This window comes from Lissotriton vulgaris, chromosome 2_1, assembly GCF_964263255.1.
Source record: "Lissotriton vulgaris chromosome 2_1, aLisVul1.2, whole genome shotgun sequence".
Classification (NCBI taxonomy): Eukaryota; Metazoa; Chordata; class Amphibia; order Caudata; family Salamandridae; genus Lissotriton; species Lissotriton vulgaris.
In genome coordinates, this window is record NC_141687.1 from 419,777,700 (window position 1) to 419,799,521 (window position 21,822).

The 21,822-nt window shown below is 48.4% G+C and overlaps 1 protein-coding gene and 1 pseudogene across 2 annotated transcripts in view; both read right to left on the bottom strand.

The window, feature by feature from the left end:
* NDUFS1 (NADH:ubiquinone oxidoreductase core subunit S1) overlaps positions 1 to 21,822 on the bottom strand; it is a 657,173-nt gene that overhangs the window by 383,469 nt on the left and 251,882 nt on the right. The gene's annotated exons all lie outside the window — the stretch shown is intronic.
* On the bottom strand, positions 705 to 21,734 carry LOC147730499 (uncharacterized; annotated as a pseudogene).

The following is a 21,822-nucleotide window of genomic DNA, read 5'->3' on the forward strand; positions in this document are numbered from 1 at the left end:
GTCTGAGTGCGAGAGTGTGCTCCGAATGAGGCAGGCTGCCAAGCTTGATAACGAGAAGACTTTAGAATCAGGGCGCACATGGGAATTGATAGTGCAGGCCTTACGTGATTCCTTAGTGGAGGAAGAAGACTGAATAGACAGGACTCGAGGACACCGCGAGGCTTATGAGTATAAGGATGTCATTAGATCTGTAGCGGGACCCATGCAAGAGTCAGGAACAGGGCTCACACCATTGGCGGTTGCTGGGGGGGGGGGGACCAGGGGTTGTTTAGGGGTTGTTTAGGGGTGGGATAGGAGCCGGGAGGCAGATTGGTCACTGTAGCGCTACTGGGTGGGACTGATGACTGGGCTTGCGGAGTGTGGGTGGATAGCGGGAGGCGGCAGGGACGCCCGGGACGGACATGACGAGGGCCTCGTAGGGTACGGGGAACGGGATGGTAGCGGCTCGGTGGCACCGGAATGTTAGCATAGGGTGGCTGATGTTGGGGTTAGGTTATGGTTGGGGGGGTAAAATGCGGATACGTAAAAAGATCTCGACCATTGTCCCTCAGGGACGCTCACCATGATGTCTTGCTACTAATTGGGACGCAGTGCCGCCCGGCCTCCGGGATGCGGGCTGAATGGCTGTGTATGATATACGCTCTTAGGATTGATGCGGGGGGACACCATGTGTGGACTGGTTGTGCAATTGTATGCTATGGTTTCTAATTCTGCAATAAAAACAAATTAAAAAAAAAAAAAAATGAAGATAGCCATCAGTTCTAGAAGGTTGATGTGCATCTTCTTTTGCTGCGTTGTCCATAGTCCCTGCACTGTGTAGTGGAGTACATGAGCTCCCCATCCCTGGAGAGATGCGTCCGTTATCAGAACGATCTGTGGCACAAGCTCCTGGAACGGTTGTCCCCTGCAAAGGTTTTGTGGATTCCACCAATGCAGAGTTGTATGCACGACCGGTTACCAACACTAGGTCTTTCAACTGTCCGTGAGCCTGATTCCACTGACGTGCTAAGCACTCCTGAAGCGGACGCATATGTAGTCTCGCGTGCGGGACTATGAAGATGCAGGAGGCCATCATGCCTATCAACTGCATGAACACTCGTGCTGGAAGCGAGTGTTGCGGTCTGAATTTTTGTATCAGCAATTGAATGCCGTTGATCCTCACTGAATTTGGCTGTGGTCTGGCTGTCAGAGTGTCTATTGTCGCGCCCAGATACTGTTGTACGTGGGCGGGCTGAAGGTTGGACTTTGGGTAATTCAGTGAGAATCCCAGATCGTGAAGAAGGTGAATTGTGTGGGACATGTGGGCCTCACACTGGCTGGCCGACTTTGCTTGGATAAGCCAGTCATCCAGATAGGGTAGACGTGAATATTCTGTCTCCGTAGGTGTGCAGCCACGGTCGCCAGGCACTTTGTAAATACCCTGGGTGCTGTCGTCACTCCGAAAGGGAGGACCTTGAATTGGTAATGCTGATTCTGAATGGTGAATCTGAGGTATTTTCTGTGTGACGGGTGTAGCGGAATATGAAAATATGCATCCTTCAGATCGAATGTTGAGAGGAAATCTCCCTGACTGAGCAACGGTAGAACCTGCTGCAATGTTAGCACGTGAATGTGTTGCAGCATGACGAGTACCTCCTGCTGCAATAAGTGCAAATGCTCTGTGGACATAGGACGGTGTCTTGGGGGTATGTTGGGTGGAGTGTGTGAGAAGTTGGCCTGATATATAATGTTCACTATTCTAGTGAACACTTTGTATCAGTCCAAACAACCCTTATTGATGATTGGTTGTAAGTCAACCTTATAGACCAGCTATCCTAGTAGCATGGATACGAGCAGTCTAAGGCTGAAGACTCGAGAGGGCGTGTTAAGCCAGCTGTTATACCACACATGTACCCCTTGAACACCAAATGAAAGGACATCACACAAGTGTTATGAAAATAAACAGTGTATTTATTAAAATCACAACAGCCCTGAACTCTTTATGAGGACAGGGTACTAAGCACAAAACAAAACTCTTACGAAAATACTTAAGTTAGCACAGTATATACAAATGCCCGAGGGGCACGGAAAACCATATACTCTGAAAGTGGAATGCGAAATTACTAGCAGGTAAGTACGGTACTAATAGGCTTTGGAATCGCTAGGTCTTGACTATAGAATCTTCAGATTACTTCTAGGAGGCCTAGGGGACTCGGGTGCAGAGTGTGCACTCTCACGCGTGATGCGGGACAAAGTCTATGGTAGCTAGATTTCAGAAAGTTAGTGTTCTCGGGCGAACCCGACCTGGTAGGAGGAAAACGAAAGTGGATCCTGACCCTTGGATAGTGAGGCTATGCTGGGGCACCGAAATGCCGAAGTTACCTAGCCCATGGGCTGCAGCTGCATATGTCTCAAAAGACGTCGGGAATCCTCGTAGACGGACCAGGAGCCTGGAAGAAAGATGCTGGCAGGCGACCAATGAAGAGAGTTCGAAGTGATCCAAGCCTGGATCTTGAAGATGGATGACACCTGAAAGCAGAGGGGACCAAGTTTGTGACTACTAGCCAGTAGTCAGGTGGCACCAGGAGGGCACCGGATGGTAGTCACCTCGACTAGGTGAGTGGGTGACGCTGTGCTCTGCAGATCTCACGGACCAGGAGGCGTTGTCGGCGACCAGGATGGAGGAGCGAGCTGTCCCACGATGGATGAAGCTGTCGGCGTCGCTGGACCCAGGATTGGGCAACAAAGCCTTGGCAAATTCAAGCCCACGCGGTGGACTCAAAATGGCGTCTGGAGTGGACCAGGAGGGTCCGGGGTGCTTCTCTCGTGGAAGGAAGCAAGGGCCAGTCTGGAGCAACCAGACCAGCAGCAGTGATGTCGTCGGGCATCGTTAAGAAGGCCACAAGCCAGCCGGCTAGTAGCCAAACAACGCAGTGAGCAGCAAAAAGCAGAAGGGCCCCACGCAGATCGTGGAGATGCTGGAGGGCTGATCTTCGGTGCTGGAGCTGCTCAGGGTTGGGGCTTCTCGGACCCCAAAGCACTCACCAGTGGAAGACTCGGTGGGCTTGTTGCAAAGAAGTCGTGCAGTCTTGGCGATCGTCGGTCCCTCGAGGTCTCGTCGCACTCACGGATCTCAGCTTGGCTGTAGAGGGGAGTAGAGGTCAGAGGTGCCAGGGAAGCCGGGTCTCGTCGAGCTGTGTCGTCGGATTCCTGAGGAAGGACTTGCAGCAGACCGCAGTGTTCTTAGGATGGTGCCTGCGGATGCAGGGTGACTACTCCTTAGCCACAAGGGAGAATCTTGAAGAAGAAATCTTGATGTCCTTTCGCAGAAAGTCGTGTCTTGATTCCAAAGATGATCTAATTTGAACAGGGGGCCCGCTCCTATCTTTATACTAAGAAAAGGGGCTGACCCAGTGACTAGGTCCTGCCTATGGGTGGGACTAGGAGGGGGGTGGTTACACCCCTCTCCCATGCCGGACTTTCCCCAGGCCAGGGGCTGGTGTGCCCCTGGAACTGGTTCTGACCGGCCTATGCGTAGTGAGCACCGGGGTGCCACTCAGCAGTCACCTTCCTGTAAAGCCCTGCCTACCCAGGATACACAACACCCTGTCTGGGATGGTGCTAGCACCGCCCTGGACAGGAAACCCTTTGTCCAAGCTCTCCTCGCTGGAAGGACTCCCAGCAGCAGGAGGTCAGACTCGTGTCTGTGGTGGCAGCATCCATTTTGTGGAGCTGAGGCTTCAGTTAACTTTAACCGGGGTTCACAGTTACATACATGTCGTGTCCCTCTAGAAGGGTGGAATGCTAACCCCGTCGCCAGAATTGGCGAGGGGTTAGTATTCCAATTCGTATGACACCTTACTCGACATGTTTTGATAAAGCAATACCAAAGATAGCATTTAACCGCGAGGATTATAATGCACTTAAGAGTATATGGTATACGATATCATGGAACAGCTATTAGGACTTGGTTCCGCCAGCTGCAGACAGGCTCAGCTCATGCCAGAGCACCATCTCACACGATTCCAAGCACTCTGCCTTCAGGATTGTTAAGGCCTGCCATAGGAGTGACTGATAGGAATCTGTGTGTCCATTCTGAGGGTTAGATATAGGTATACTATATCTACAGCAAAGGGTGATTACACGACTTTGCCCCAGCTGTCATGCAGCCAGTTGTGTCAAATTTAGGAGGCCAGCCAGGGGTGGCATAATACATGCTTCAGCCCCTGGTAGGCCCTGGGTACACCTATGCCCTGAGTTACAGGGTCTGATAAGGTGGCCCAGTACCAATTGGAAATGCGCCTAGGGTGCATGGAATCCATTTTACAGAGAGAGCAGTAGGCCTGGGGTCCTGATTGGCAGGGCCCCAGGTCGACTATGTCAAAAACCAGCTAAAACACAGGGCAAAAAGTTGGGGGCAACCATAGTCAGGAGGTACCTTCCTACACAACCCCCCCCCCCCCCAAACGAAAGGAGATAAGGCTATCCTTGTCCAGGTAAGCCTCTATTACCTAAGTGGCCATATAAGGAAGGACCAGCTCTGGCTTGGTTTCCCCCTGTGTCATGGTCCACTAGGCAACCCCTCACCCTAAGGGTATCTGAGGGTCTCCACCATAGGGAATCTCTGTCTCTGGTGTGTCTTGGGAAAGAAAAAGGCTGATGCTGGGATGGAGTGCTGAAGTGAGGCTCCTCTACCTTTGGGCTCAACTTCCTCCAATCACCATCCATCATGTGTGCCTTTCTTTCCTTAGCTGAGATGCACTGTGCTCTCAGGGTCAGCCTCTGGCTACCTAAAGCTGGAGGCTGAGTCCCTCTGTTTGGCTTACTGGTGGGACAGGTCAGGTTTGGGGTTTTTAGGCCCCATGTTTGGCTGTGCCCAACAGTGTCCAGCTGTGGGAGGTCCCTAACTACTTTTAAGGGGGATCCCTCAGGAGTCTGATTTATTTTCACTTGGCTAGGTTTACCAGCTTCAGTGATCCTAATCTGTTGATTAAGGAGTTCTGTTGGACAGGGGGTCCCTTGGGGTCCACCACTGGCCTCCCTGACCTCTTCAGCCTTGGGCTGACTGAGGCAGGGTAGAGAGGGGCAGGTTACCTGCTCCAGACTGGGTCCCACCTTGGAAGGGTCCACTGACATCAGGGGCTCTGCCAGGCTAGGCCTGACTACCTCTGGGGCAGTTCCTTCACAAGGGGTCAGATCAGTTCCCTGAGGAGGCTGATCCTTTCCTAGAGTCTGGTGGGAGGGAGATTTATCTTCCTCCTCAATGCTCTCTGTCTGAGTGGAGTGATCCATTGTTTCAGGCTTCACAACACTATCTGTTTGAGTGGAGGCTGAGACCATTACAGCCTTGCCAACCTTTTCAGGAGGGCACTCAGTTTGTGTTTGGGCTGTGACTGTCACAGCCCTCCTATCCTGTTCTGGGAAGTCTGTCTGAGCCTGGGCAGTGGCTACCACTGCCCTTCCAACCTTTTCAGGGAGGACTGGTGCTTGGACTGGGGCTGCAGCTATTACTGCCCCACTAACCCTTCTGGATAGGCCTATCATCCTGGAGTGGGTTTCTTCCTCCACCTCAGCCCATGCTGAGAGTTCCAGGTCATTCCCCAGTAAGCAATCTACAGGTAGGTTATCTGTCACTGCCACTCTCATGGGCCCTGTGACATTATCCCAGCTGAGCTTGACTAGTGCCTTTTTTTCACTCCATGAATGTCTGTCACCTGATAACTGAAACCAGGGGTCAGTTCAGCAGAGGGGACCAGATGGTCAATCACCATGGTGATGCTGGCCCCTGTGTCTCTGAATGCCTCAACTTTCTGACCATTGACTAGGAGCTCTTGTCTATACTTTCCCAAAATGTGGGGTCCAGTAGTGAAGTTGGCAAACCCCATGCCAGTCTCACAGACAAGAGTGTTGTTAGGGGACCTGGCTAGGCCATAGTCCTCCTGAGTGCCCAAAGTAATGCCCACCACATTCTTGGGGGCACTCCCACCACCTGGGGGATTACCACTAGTGGTAACAGGAGGTTTGGGAGTATTACCTGGGGGTATATTTCCCTTATTGCTATTTTTAGGGCAACTGGCATCACTTTTGTAATGGCCCACCTGTTTACAGGTATGGCAATAAGGTTTCTTCTGTTCTGAAGAAGTGTTCTGGGACCCACCACCCTTGTTGGAGTTTTGGGGCCCTTGGGAAGTCTTCTCTGTGGATTTATCCCCACCCTTCTCTTGAGGCTTGGTTGATTCCTTCTTTTGGTCACCACCCTGGTTCTTAGGCCTGACCCTGGTTCTGACCCATTTGTCTGCCCTCTTACCCAATTCCTGTGGAGAGGTCAGATCAGAGTCTACCAGGTGCTGGTGTAATAACTGGTTCTGACAATTACTTAAGATTTGCTCCCTCATAATTAGATTGTACAATCCTTTAAAATCAGTAACCTTACTACCCAATAGCCAGCCTTCAAAAGCCTTAGTGGCACAATCAACGAAGTCAGTCCAATCCTGAGACTGAGTTTTCTGGGTGTCTCTGAACAGCATCCTGTACTGCTCAGTGGTTAAACCAAACCCATCAACCAGTGTATTTTTCAGGACTTGGTAATTGTTAGCATCCTCAACTCTAGTAGTGAGGAGCTTATCTCTACCTTTACCTTCAAAGGAGAGCCACAAGATAGCTGCCCACTGACTTTGGGGAACACCCTGCACAGTGCAGGCTCTCTCCAAAGCAGTACTACATTTGTGGATGTCATCCCCTTGTTTAAAGGGGGGCACTATCTTATTCAGGTGTTTAGTATCAAAACTCCTTTCCCTATTGCTAGGTATAATGCTGCCATCAGTGGGTTTTGACCCACTCAATTCCTGCTCTCTAGCAAAGGCAAGTCTCTCTTTGGCCAGGGCAAGTTCTTCCCTGGCAATCCTCAGATTGACTTCCCTTTCCTTGGCTTCATAAACTCTCCTCTGAGGGGAGGTCATCCTCCTCAGAGCAGAGGCCTGAGAGCCATTGGTTTGAATGGATCTGTTAGAGCCTCTTGAGAGAGACCTAACTCGTCCATTCCCAATGTTAAGCTGGCCTGAGAGGGGTCCCAGGGCTCTCCTAGTATCACTCTCATGCCTGCTTAAGTTGTCCCTAGTTAGCTGACTAACTATTTCTGGACCTTTGTCTGCCTCATCCCCAGATGTCTCCTGATCATCCTCCTCCTCACCTGAGAGATGGATGAGATCTGGGTCACCCCTGGTTCCTTCTAGGGCTGGCATGTCCTCTTCTGGATGAGAAGAGCTAAGAAGTTTCTCAGCCTTTCTAGCATCATAAGTCTCTAAGAGACCAATCAGAAATGGGATTGTGGGGTTAGACCCCTGTTTTAGCTTCCTGGAGGTACACACTTGTCTCATCTCCTGGAAACTAAGGGCTGCATATCTAGAAGAGGCCTGTGGAGGGTCCTCAACCATCAGAGGGGTCTCAGTAGACTCTCCGAGGTTAGACATGCTTCTAGTGTGGTGTAAGTGATGCACCTCACTACACTATGTGTTTACCTACTGATCCCTTGCTAAGAGTTGCAGCCAAGGTGTGCTAAGCCTTGGGGAGCTGCAACAGCTGGTTCAGTAGAACTCAGAGTATTCTAAGCTAAGTTATATGTACCTAACAGTACTTATGTGATCTTTCAACAAGATATTCTTAGGATACGTGTGGTAGAACAACAGCAAGCTCAAATCCCAACCGCTGCTCACCAATGTGAGAAGTTGGCCTGATATATAATGTTCACTATTCTAGTGAACACTTTGTATCAGTCCAAACAACCCTTATTGATGATTGGTTGTAAGTCAACCTTATAGACCAGCTATCCTAGTAGCATGGATACGAGCAGTCTAAGGCTAAAGACTCGAGAGGGCGTGTTAAGCCAGCTGTTATACCACACATGTACCCCTTGAACACCAAGTGAAAGGACACCACACAAGTGTTATGAAAATAAACAGTGTATTTATTAAAATCACAACAGCCCTGTACTCTTTATGAGGACAGGGTACTAAGCACAAAACAAAACTCTTACGAAAATACTTAAGTTAGCACAGTATATACAAATGCCCGAGGGGCACGGAAAACCATATACTCTGAAAGTGGAATGCGAAATTACTAGCAGGTAAGTACGGTACTAATAGGCTTTGGAATCGCTAGGTCTTGACTATAGAATCTTCAGATTACTTCTAGGAGGCCTAGGGGACTCGGGTGCAGAGTGTGCACTCTCACGCGTGATGCGGGACAAAGTCTATGGTAGCTAGATTTCAGAAAGTTAGTGTTCTCGGGCGAACCCGACCTGGTAGGAGGAAAACGAAAGTGGATCCTGACCCTTGGATAGTGAGGCTATGCTGGGGTACCGAAATGCCGAAGTTACCTAGCCCAGGGGCTGCAGCTGCATATGTCTCAAAAGACGTCGGGAATCCTCGTAGACGGACCAGGAGCCTGGAAGAAAGATGCTGGCAGGCGACCAATGAAGAGAGTTCGAAGTGATCCAAGCTAGGATCTTGAAGATGGATGACACCTGAAAGCAGAGGGGACCAAGTTCGTGACTACTAGCCAGTAGTCAGGTGGCACCAGGAGGGCACCGGATGGTAGTCACCTCGACTAGGTGAGCGGGTGACGCTGTGCTCTGCAGATCTCACGGACCAGGAGGCGTTGTCGGCGACCAGGATGGAGGAGCGAGCTGTCCCACGATGGATGAAGCTGTCGGCGTCGCTGGACCCAGGATTGGGCAACAAAGCCTTGGCAAATTCAAGCCCACGCGGTGGACTCAAAATGGCGTCTGGAGTGGACCAGGAGGGTCCGGGGTGCTTCTCTCGTGGAAGGAAGCAAGGGCCAGTCTGGAGCAACCAGACCAGCAGCAGTGATGTCGTCGGGCATCGTTAAGAAGGCCACAAGCCAGCCGGCTAGTAGCCAAACAACGCGGTGAGCAGCAAAAAGCAGAAGGGCCCCACGCAGATCGTGGAGATGCTGGAGGGCTGATCTTCGGTGCTGGATCTGCTCAGGGTTGGGGCTTCTCGGACCCCAAAGCACTCACCAGTGGAAGACTCGGTGGGCTTGTTGCAAAGAAGTCGTGCAGTCTTGCCGATCGTCGGTCCCTCGAGGTCTCGTCGCACTCACGGATCTCAGCTTGGCTGTAGAGGTGAGTAGAGGTCAGTGGTGCCAGGGAAGCCGGGTCTCGTCGAGCTGTGTCGTCGGATTCCTGAGGAAGGACTTGCAGCAGACCGCAGTGTTCTTAGGATGGTGCCTGCGGATGCAGGGTGACTACTCCTTAGCCACAAGGGAGAATCTTGAAGAAGAAATCTTGATGTCCTTTCGCAGAAAGTCGTGTCTTGATTCCAAAGATGATCTAATTTGAACAGGGGGCCCGCTCCTATCTTTATACTAAGAAAAGGGGCTGACCCGGTGACTAGGTCCTGCCTATGGGTGGGACTAGGAGGGGGGTGGTTACACCCCTCTCCCATGCCGGACTTTCCCCAGGCCAGGGGCTGGTGTGCCCCTGGAACTGGTTCTGACCGGCCTATGCGTAGTGAGCACCGGGGTGCCACTCAGCAGTCACCTTCCTGTAAAGCCCTGCCTACCCAGGATACACAAAACCCTGTCTGGGATGGTGCTAGCACCGCCCCGGACAGGAAACCCTTTGTCCAAGCTCTCCTCGCTGGAAGGACTCCCAGCAGCAGGAGGTCAGACTCGTGTCTGTGGTGGCAGCATCCATTTTGTGGAGCTGAGGCTTCGTTTAACTTTAACCGGGGTTCACAGTTACATACATGTCGTGTCCCTCTAGAAGGGTGGAATGCCAACCCCGTCGCCAGAATTGGCGAGGGGTTAGTATTCCAATTCGTATGACACCTTACTCGACATGTTTTGATAAAGCAATACCAAAGATAGCATTTAACCGCGAGGATTATAATGCACTTAAGAGTATATGGTATGCGATATCATGGAACAGCTATTAGGACTTGGTTCCGCCAGCTGCAGACAGGCTCAGCTCATGCCAGAGCACCATCTCACACGATTCCAAGCACTCTGCCTTCAGGATTGTTAAGGCCTGCCATAGGAGTGACTGATAGAAATCTGTGTGTCCATTCTGAGGGTTAGATATAGGTTTACTATATCTACAGCAAAGGGTGATTACACGACTTTGCCCCAGCTGTCATGCAGCCAGTTGTGTCAAATTTAGGAGGCCAGCCAGGGGTGACATAATACATGCTTCAGCCCCTGGTAGGCCCTGGGTACACCTATGCCCTGAGTTACAGGGTCTGATAAGGTGGCCCAGTACCAATTGGAAATGCACCTAGGGTGCATGGATCCATTTTACAGAGAGAGCAGTAGGCCTGGGGTCCTGATTGGCAGGGCCCCAGGTCGACTATGTCAAAAACCAGCTAAAACACAGGGCAAAAAGTTGGGGGCAACCATAGTCAGGAGGTACCTTCCTACAGAGTGGATGTTAACTATAGACAATAACCGTACTGGATAAGCTTCCTGACCCACCTGTCTGTGGTGATGGATTTCCAGACCGGCAGGAACTGTTGTAGTCTCCCCCCGACCGGTGTTGTATGGTCGGGGGGCAGTGACAAGGCGTCACTGTTTGTTAGTGGCGGAGGATCTGGAGCTGTTGTTTCCACGACCTCTGCCTTTGGCGCGGTTTCCACGATAGCCACCTCTACTTTGTTTGGTGTATGTGGATTGCGCGCCACCTTTATTGTATTGTGTTTGCTGGGGCAGCTGGCCTCTGGAAACTCCTCTATTGTTTGAGCGACGAAAAGAACCACCCCTGAACTGCTGCGACTGGAGAGCCCCCATAGACTTCGCAGTTTCAGTGTCCTTTTTGATTTTTTCCAAGGTGGTGTCCACCTCTGGGACAAATAAATGATCAGGGTTTACAGGCTGATTTAGTATGGTGGTCTGTATCTCTGGCTTGAACCCGGAGATTCTGAGCCAGGCATGTCGCCTCAACATCACACTTGTGTTAATGGCTCTGGCCGCAGTGTCTGCTGCGTCCAGTGCACACTTGATAGAAGCATTTGATATGAGCTTTCCTTCCTGTATGAGCATCTCTGCTGCCTCTTTATATTCATCTGGAAAATGTTGTAACAGGGTCTCAAGTGTATCGTAATGGGCTCGGTCATATCTGGCTAAGAGTGCCTGAGTGTTTGAAATGCGCCAGATATTGGCCGCTTGAGCTGCCACCCTTTTCCCTGATGCTTCTAGCACTTTAGAATCTTTGTCAGGGGGAGGAGCATCACCCGTTGTTTGCGAGTTCGCCCTCTTCCGGGCATTGGAAACAACCAGAGAGTCCAACGGCAACTGTCCCTTAATGTAGGTAGGGTCCCCAGGTGCCGGTTTGTACTTTTTTTCAATTCTGGGGTTTATCATCCTGGCCCTTGTGGGCTCTTTAAATATGTCTCCAGCATGTTTTAAGACACCCTTTAACATTGGCAGAGTCTTGACAGTTCTCTCTGAGGTGGAAAAGGTGTCAAACAGAAAATCCACTTCAATAGGGTCAGCATGGAGCTGGACATCATGATTTTTGGCTGCCCTTTCAATAAGCGCATTAAACGCCGCAGTGTCTTCAGTAGGCGATGTTTTTACAGCATACACATGACTGTCCGGGGCAGTGTGTGGATCTCCTGGGTCAGCAGCATCCGCCCAGGGTTCATTGTGATCTTCTGGATCAGTGTCCACAGGATAGCTGTACTCCTCATTGTCACCTTCCCCTGTCTCCACATCCGAGTAAGTGGGCGAAACAGGAGCAGTGTCTTGGCCACGTGGAGATATAGGTTCGACAAGAACGGGTGTTGTAGTGGAATCCTTTTTCAATGGGATTCTATATGACTCCATAGGCTGTTCCGGGGCGATCTTTCGTTTGTAAATTGAAAGTCTACCAGTGTCGGCATCGATGAATTGCTCAGACTGCTCTTCAAGCAGGGGTTGTCGATGCTTTGTGACCAGTACCGCAGTTGTGGGCTTCGGCCCCGAGGACACCTTCTTATACGCTTCGACGGCCGTCTTAGGGGTGAAGGCCTTAGGTACCACTTTCGGCGGCAGCGTGAAGTGGATGGGCGCCGGCGATTTTTGAGGTTTACTGTCAGGCTTCGGTGGTGGAGTATCCTTTGGTCCAACAGCCGAAGCCTTTTCCTTAATTCTCTTCAGCGATTCCGACACCTGCTTCGAGAAGGAAGCGGACAGCTGCGTCAACTCGACGGGTTCCTTTGAGCCACCGCCAGGCGTGGACTCTAGGTTTGTACCGCTCTTAGCCTTGTCTGGTTGACGCATAGGATCGAGAACCTTCTGAGCTCCGAGTCCTTTGTCTTTGTCGACGGTCTTCGGTGCCGAATTTTTCGGGTCGACGTCCTTGACCAGTTTTTTTGGTGTCCCAGTCTTCGGCTCGACACCCTTTAGCGACCTCACCGGGTCGATAACACCTTTATGCTTAGTCGGTGCCGATAGTTCAGAGGACTTTGAGCCGACCAAAGCAATACGCACTTTCGGTTTCGATTTCGCCTCTAGTGCTTTCGGTTGCGTAGACACCGAAGCTTTCTCTTTCGGTTTCAATTTGGCAACCCGTGGCTCCTTAGAAGTGTCCGAAGCCGGGCCCGAAGGCGAGGCTGTAGAACCCAGTGTAAGATCTTGGGTAAGGCCATGTGGCGATCCCTCGACCTGAGCCTTATTAAGTGTCTCGGCCCCAGTGTCAACGTTCGAGCCTAGCTCCTCGCATGAGCTATCTTCCACGGCCCCAAAGGCCCCATCGTCGTCTCCTACCTCGTCGACGACGTCTTCAGTATCGGCCATTTCAATATCAGCGTCGTAGCTGGAGTCGATCTCCGATGCGGGATAAGACAGGTTCTCTCGAACCTCCCGCTCTGCTCCCTCATCGTCCTCGGCATCGAAGATGTTCACCGGTTCCGGTGCCGTCTGCTGGGCTTCCTTGCCCGCTGCGCGTCGAAGTCGAATCGTCTTCTTGGAGCGGAAACGAGAACAAGCCATACAGCTGGCTTCATCGTGATCCGGCGACAGGCACTTGTTGCACACCGGGTGGACGTCGATGTGAGGATATTTCGAGTTGCACACAGGACATCTCTTGAATGGGCTCCGTTCCATGATGGTTCGTCGATAAGGCCTCTGGCGTCGACCGGGCCTTCAGTGCTGAAAAGCCAAGCGGCTGCTCTGGATGTCCGGCTCGGGAACTGAGCTGGAACAGAACTGGGCACCGATCGCAAGACAATATAGACGATATACTAAAGGCCTTTTGGCCAAAAAGAAAGTTTTTTATCGATTCCGAACTTGAGTTAACAAATATGCATCCGAACCCAATGGCGGAAAAAAACAATCTGGGGATGGAGTTGATGCCCATGCGCACTGTAGTCCAGGGGAGGAGCCACCTATCTTGTGATACTTCGAAGACTCTTCCAGGACAACAATGTGCGATCATCCGGACCCAACACTAGGCGGCGATCTATGCACAGATATGAATTCAGCAGCCCACATGCCTCGAACCTTTAAAAAGCTTCTGGAGCATGTTTGATGACCCCTTTAATCATAGGAAGAATTTGAACAGACCGTTGTGATTGTTCAAACGTATCTAATAAAAAGTCTTCCTCTGCCTCATCTGAATGCATGGTGACCCCAGGATAGATGGCAGCCCTGTTCAGTAAGTGCCCAAAACCAATGTTGTCTTCTGGGGGAGAAGGATTTGATGGATATGAATGTGGGTCAGGAATATCTGGCACATCTTGTGGGTTTGGGTACTCCCAATATGGATCATCAACAGGGTAGGGAAAAGCCTCATCTGGGTCTACCCCTCCCCCTATGCTATACTCATCATTTGGAGGTGTATGTGGTGAAGAATGAGGAGGAGAGTTTTCAGGAGAATTTTGAGGTGAAATGTTAAGAGAAACAGGAGATGAAGGAGAAGGAAGTATAGGAGAAGAAGGATGCATAGGAGATTTGGCAGAGTCCTTCTTCTTGAGAGGCACTGCAGGTGTAAGTGTAGGTGCTGTGTCGGATTTCCTCTTCCTGCGTGGTATAGTGGATATATGACCTGTCTTTGGGTCAATGTAGATCTTCTTTTGTAGAGGATCAGGTTGGAAAAGATCTTCTCCTTGTGGAACCTTTGCTGGCGCCAATTTTTTCAGTTCCGGACGTGGTTGCTGCTTGTCTTTAGCCTTAGGAGTTGTTACTGTGTCCTTTGGCGTAGATTTCGGCACCAAAGGTATTGTTTTCGGAGTTGTAGGCTGTTTCAAGGGCTTGAACGCATCGGAATCAGGCCTTGTACGTTTTGGTACCGGAGATATTGGCTTTGGAGTGGAAGCTGGTCTCGTCGGCCTTGAGGCGTCAGACGCTGGCTTCATATTTTTGTCTTTAGAAGTCGACTGTTTTGGAGCTGGGACTTCTTTTGGTTTCGGTGCTGAGGAAGCTGGTGGGATCGGCACGTGCGGCTTGCTCGGTAAGGAGCTACCGGAAGGCTTGAGTATTTTCTTCGGAGCCGGGCTCGATGGCAGGACTTTAGAAGTGGTTTTTCGGTTGTGACTGGACCCCGGAGGCGGAGTGTTGACCTTTGCCTTCGATTTATGGTGGGTATGGGGCAGGGGCAGTAGTACTCATGCGCTGACCCGATGGTATGGAGTCATCAGAGTAGTCTGCCTCGGATACGATTTGGAGATAGTCTGAATCTTCTTCGGGAACTAGCGGAACTTTTGTGAAAGATATTCACCGGTTCTAGAGCCGATCTCTGCATGTCGGGTCGACGGGCCCTCCGATCTCGAATTTTCTTCTTGGATTGAAAGGACGCACAGGCTGTGCAGCTGGATTTGCGTGTTCCGGCGATAAGCACAGGTTACAGACCTCGTGATGGTCACTGTGTGGAAACTTTGCTCCACACTTGGGGCATCTTTTGAATGGCGTCCTTTCCATGAGGTGTAGGCCTCACGGCGTGGATAGGACCAACGGCCCGCGTCGACGACCGGAATCGAGCTGATGGAGTCTAGGTTTATTGATATCGAAAGTAGTTTGGTGAAGTTTGAATACGTTTTTATGCGTCGAAGAACTTGAAAAGTAGATTTCGAACCGGAGGGGAAAAGTTTAATCCGAACCCAGTGGCGGAAAAAAACAATTAAGGATGGAGCCGATGCCCATGCGCACTATCGTCCAAGGGAGGAGTCACCTATCTCGTGACTACAAAAGACTTCTTTCAAGTCAACAACATGCAATCATCCGAGCCCAACACCAGGTGGCGACCTACTGCTAAGTGTACAATCTGCAGCTCATATGCCTCGAACATGTTATTTACTAAACATCAAGTAACAAAAATTTACAGATAGACAAAAAGTAATTAAACTGCCAGAAAAAAATATAACAGAAGCAATATTTACCCACCATCTTCTACTGTGCCTAAACACATTAAAAGAAGGTAGAAGTGCAACAAGGAGGCAGAAAATACGATGTCAGTTACATCAGGGTAGTCCGAAAAAAATACAATACTTTTCACATTAAAAAAAAATACAACACTATTGTTGTTAGGTAATCCATAAGGTTTTTGGTGCAATCAAGGTTGGCAGTATTGAAATACGTTTGTTCTGTTCATTACAATGCAGTTGAGTCAATGATCTATTTTTTTTTTTTTAACTCAGTGGCATCTATGTCATCCTCATTACTTCTATTTCAACTGCATGAGTGTCATCCATCAATGCCACACAAGTAAATTTTTTCTGCCTCACATGCCAGGTTAAATGATTTAAAATATACATTGAATGGGCTTTGGCTCCACCCACAAGGAGGTTTCCCTCCCACCTATGTTATAGGTGTTTGGTGTATCATTAAGCCTCCTATTGAGTGCTTGAAATGCAAAGCACAATCGACTATTTTACAACTCATAGACATAGTCTATACAGAAAGGTTTGGTTTCATTTCTAGTGCAGCAGACTCTTCAAGTCTCGCCTAGACAACACATGCCTTTTGTTTTTTATCAGTGGGTTTAGAGGCCACCCATTGCTTTCCATTGGTTGGCTTCATTGTCACTCATCTGCCTGCTTCTCATTGGTAAGCTGCCATACGCTTCCTTCCTCTCCATGTTTGTGTCCATTCTCTGGAGCATCGATGCATTACTCGTGTCCTTTTGCAGCTCATTAGGTTGCAGACAGCACAGCTGTCTGGTTTGCTAAAGACATCTTGGGGACATTCAGAAAGTTGACATAGTAATGCATTCCACCTGTTGCTAACCATTGGCTATGTGGTTTCTATCTCACATTTCCTAGCTTTTTGTTTTCTGGCCTGATTTGCTTTAGGCAGTCCAGCAAGAGTTTGTCCCTTCCATTGCCCAAGCCTTGGTTAATGTATTCTTCCACAAACTCGCTTTCTTTAAACAGGCCATTAAATCTTATTCTTATTGTTGCGTGTTTATCTAGGGTCCTGATCGATACTGTGACCTTATGCCCCTATTCGGCTATAAATCCATTTTATTCCCTACATTGGCATAACCGTTCAAGTGCGATATTCAGAAAGTCATCTCTGACCTCACACGAACAGAGCCACGTTCAAGGATATCTCTCTGCCACTTCCTTTGCGTCCAATTAGTGCAATGACAGAGCAGAAGTCACTATCTGATATTCCTAGATTAACACTCCGAGTTCTTCAACAAGATAAAAACTCAGCAAACTGGGAAATCCCCCTTGCTATGTTTTGATTAGTAATAGAACTCTAATGAGCAACTGATAGCTATCACTTCCTAGTGATATCTTTACTATCACTTCCTAGTGATATCTTTAATTGACGTCTTATGTCCAGCAAACTTGCGTCATACCCGGCACCTGTCAGGTATAAATACTACCAACGTTGCCTTAAGCAATTGTGGTCGAGAGCTGTTGTGCACCCTGTTGTGCATACCGTTGCTGTTGCCGAGCACTGTAGCACTCTGTCGCTGCAGCCTGCTATCCCTGTGGTGGTGAAGCTACTGATACCATTATCGCTGCTAAAGCGCGAACGATGGTGCAGTACGCTTAGGAGTCGAACAGACGTCCCTCTGCGAAGAGCCTAGCAGATCCAGCTGCCCGCGGACGCTGTCCCCCGCCTCCTCCTCTCGACGCGCTGAAGAAGAGCCGCTTCCTTTCTCGTGCAGAGAAATCCAGCTCCGGCGTTTCCGGTTTACCCTCGCGGGTGACAGGGATATCGAGCTTCCCCTGAAGGAGATACCAAACCTCCATCATTCTATTCAGAGGTATGGTGCTGACTAAACCCTTAAATGAGAATTCTTGAAACAAACCTTGGCAAAACCAACTTAACTTAAAGCTACTTACTCCCCTTTCACGTGTTAGGCTTAGGTCAGGCACACTGGGGTAGGCTTAGTTAGAAGCACCAGTTGAGTATTTTAGCCTATTGTATATATGACTGTATATATGTTTTATTACTTTTAACCATTGTATGGCTAAGAAACCATATCAATGATTTTACAGTATTATTTCGCAATACTCATCTTACTGTACGTACTTTTTATCATAACAAGTTTTGCAATTGTGGCAATACATTTCTCTTGTACGAGAAGAAAGACTGTTCAATAAATGTTAACCCTTTATTGACAAACGCCCGTCTCTCTATTCTCTACATCTCGTGAAAGTAAACTGCACTAGACTGACTGAGTGAAATACATGTCTATTGTTTCACACGACCCTAGAGATCGACTCTTGATCTGAGGAGCAAAGTTGTCATGTTGCACGGTTGTTGGAAAACTGAATCCCTTCTTGTCTGTGCCAAGGAAGCTGATCACTTCCTATACAGAGAAGAAAGTTTCCAGTGACCTCTGAGCTAGTTGGTAACACAACCCAATTAAGTTTAGCATAGTCAGTGGAGGCCTGGAATATCCGCAGTTCCACGTCGATACTACTGTTTATGTTATTCCAATGCGCAGGGCCTAGTGGGAAACTAGGAACTACACTACATTATCTTGTCATATTTGCTGTGCATTCAAAGAAAGAGGCCAAATGTCAGGCTGTGTCTTTCAGAGAGCTTGGTGTTTATTTTTATTTCTCTGAATTCAAAGTGAGAGGATTTATGTGACTCTCATGAATATCACTGGGAGACTGCTTGATGAAGGATGTACAATGTTATATTCATTTTCTAGCACACAACAAAATTCAAATGCCTGTAAATGAACTGTGCTGATGGTCAAATCAACACATTGGGTGATGATGTTTTCACACATTATCGTTTTGCACTGTATACTTTTATCAGTAAAACTGTATGCAAGTGCAAATGCAACAGTCATTTCAATTGAAGATGTGTGGTCTGTAAAGGCATACCATGCATACTCCACAATACCCCCAATCCACTCTACTCTGTACCACTTCACGTCACTGCACTCTACTCTGTATCACTTCACACTACGCCACTCCACACTGTTTCTGCACTCGTCTCAGCACCACACCACTCTACTGTGCACCACGCCACTCTACTGTACACCACTCCACTCTATGGCAATGCTCTTGACCTTACACTATTTTACTATGCACCACTACACCCTACTCTGCAACACTGCACTCTATGCCAATGCACTCTACTCTATACCACTCCACTGCACACTATTGCACTCTATGCCAATCCCCCTCATAGCTATTCTAAGTGGCACTACTCTGCAACACAGCACTCTACTCTGCACCACTCCACTGAACACCTGTGCACTCTATGCCAACCCCCTTTATGGCGCTCTAAACCACCTTGCACCACTGCACTCTCTGTGCCACTGCACTTGGCACCAACTGCAATCAGCACCATTCCAATCTACCCGCATCACTCTAAGCCAATGCACTCTACACCAATTTACTCTAAACCAATGCACTTTAAGTCAATCTACTCTACACCCTGCACTGTATGCCACTGCTCTCTGTGCCACTGTACTCTATGGCAGAATCCTCTGCAACACTGCACACTCTGCCACTCTACGCCTCTTAACTCTGCATTGCTCCAATGTACACCACTCTAATATACTCTATACCACTGCACTCTGCACCACTTCACTCTACTCTCAAACAATCTACTCTATGCTACTGCAGTCTACGCCACTGAAATGAAATTAAATTAGATTTCTTAAGCGCATGGCTGCCCAAGAGCGTCCCAGCGCTGATACACACAGCTAGCTCCCAAGATCCTCAGACAACGGACTCATATTCCTCGTGGGAAAAGGAATGTCTTTTCCGCACCACTGCACTCTACGACAATCTATTCTGCACCAATGTACTGTACCCCACTATCCTCTTCTCTATGTCACTGCACTCCAAGTCACTGTACTCTTCACCATTGCACTCTATGTCTCTTTACTCTGCACTACTGTACGCCACTTTACTTTGTGCCACTGCACTCTGCACCACTCTATGCCATTCTAATCCACTGTGCACCACTGCACTGACAATGCACTTTAAGCCACTTCAGTCTATGCCTCTCTACCATGCACCACTCTACTCTATGCCGCAACACTCTACCCCACTCTACTATGCATCACTGCACTCTTGACCACTCCACAACACTGTACTCTATGCCACTACTGTATACCACTTCACTCTGCACTCTACTACTCTATGCCACTTCACTCACTCTACTACTCAGAAACAATCTATTCTACGCCACTGCACTCTACACTGCACCGCTCTACTCTATGCCACTGTGCTCTACCTTGCACCCCTCTGAAACAATCTGCTCTTTGCCACTGTACTCAATGCCACTGCAGTCTATGCTGGACCACTCTATGCCTCTGCAGTCTATGCTATGCCACTGTTCTCTAAACCAATGCACTCTATGCCAATGAACTCTACACCACTTTACTCAAACCAATACAATCTATGCCAGTGCACCTAACACCTAATTCTAGTCACCACTGCACTTTGAGCCACTATACTCCACAACATTCTACTCTATGCCACAGCACTCTACTCTGCACCACTCCACGCCAAACCATGCCACTCTACGCCACTCCACTCCACTGCATTCCACCCCACTGTAATCTACCCTGCACCACTCCACTCTATGCCATTCCTCTCTACGCCATTGCACTCTACACCACTGCACCGCTCTACTCTACGTCACTGCACTCTATACCACTATACTCAAAACCAATGCATTCTACGTCAATCTATTCTGCACCACAGTAATTTAAGCCACTTCCCTCTAGCCACTGTACCCCACCTAACTCTATGCTGCTTTACTCCATTAAACTCTGTTCCATTGACACTCTACTCCAGTGTTTAGCCATGTAATAGATAATGTTGTTGCACTGAGAATATTGTGCTGCATAACCAAATACGTATAAGGTCCCAAAAGCGAGACCTATTGGCTATGCCAATGCTTGCTAATCATTCAACTTTGTTCAACTCTTACCAAGTTCAGTGTTCCTCACATATGTACTATCTGTAGCTAGTCTTTACTTACCACAGAAACCTTTGTTATATGTGTAAGTATCCTTTAATAAACTCGCTCTAAAAATTATTTTTACAATATTTCGATCACATTTTTACCTTTGAGGAGATTTTAGCTTTGTACACATGGTGCTTGTGTTTCACAATGTGTTTTACCAATCTGTTTTGAACGGCGATTAAAATAAATTCCTGATAAACTGTACTTATCAGTTAACATTTTAGAGTTTCCATATTTCGAATATGGAAGCCAATTGGAAGCCAACCTTGGCAGAATACACTGGTTTAATACAGAAGCCAGTTGCCCTTTAAGCTTCATCAGCTCCTCCTGCTTAGCATGTATGACATGTTCTGAGCAATTGTTTAGATTTTCTAATTCAGATTGGGCTTTTGATATATTGGCCTCTATTAGTGTAACCGCTTGGGTGTACTGTTTCTTACGAAACGAAGTTTTATTCTTGATGTTCCCTCTCAAAGAGCATTTAAAAGCGTCCCATACTGAGCTAGAGCACGCCGAACCAATGTTAATTTTAAAGAATTCTTGCGTCTCCACCTTAACATACTCCAAATCTTCGGGGGATGTAAGAAAAGATCTGTCGATTGACCACGACCTTGTCAGGGTATGAGACTGCAATTCAAGGTCTAAAAGTATAGCCGAATGATCAGACAGGTGAGATTGTAGATCAGTTATATTCCTAACTGACTTATCCAAACATTTGTTTACCAGTGTAAGATCGATCCTTGATCTGTGGCAGTACTTATAATTTCTAAAGGAAAAGCCGGATTTCTGACCTGACCTTACCCTCCAGATATCTATAAATACGTATTGATACATGTTTTTAATTAGGAGGTCTCTAGATTTTGAGTGAGCAAGTTGTCGACTAGAAGGAGATTTATCCAGCAACGGATCGAGCACGATGTTAAAATCTCCCGCTATTATCATGGGTTCTGGAAAATGTAAAAGCTTGGAGAACAACGTGGGCAGGGCAGATGGATCATCGCGGTTAGGCCCATAATAACCAACCAACGTAACGCATGTTCCCCCTATCATGACAGCCGCGATTGCCCACCTACCATAAGGATCGACCCTTTGTTTCAAAAATCTTGTTGTGATGGTTTTTTTTAAATAAAATGACAACCCCTCTTGTATTAACTGTTTGAGATGTAGTGACTGATAAATCTATCCATCTATTCTTTTTTTACCAAATCCAGCATTTCAGCTTCAACCAGGTGTGTCTCCTGGAGAATAATGACCTGCGCATCAAAGTCACGGATGTATTGTACAATTGTGTTGGCTCTAGGTTTAGTGCGCAGGCCATTAACATTCCAGGAGAGAATCTTAATGGTAGTCCTAGATGGCATGTCTAATGATAACGGTTGTGAGTCCAGCTAACACATACCCCTTGGTACTACTAAAGTGAGCAAGATTCGTCCATTGTTCATTTATAAA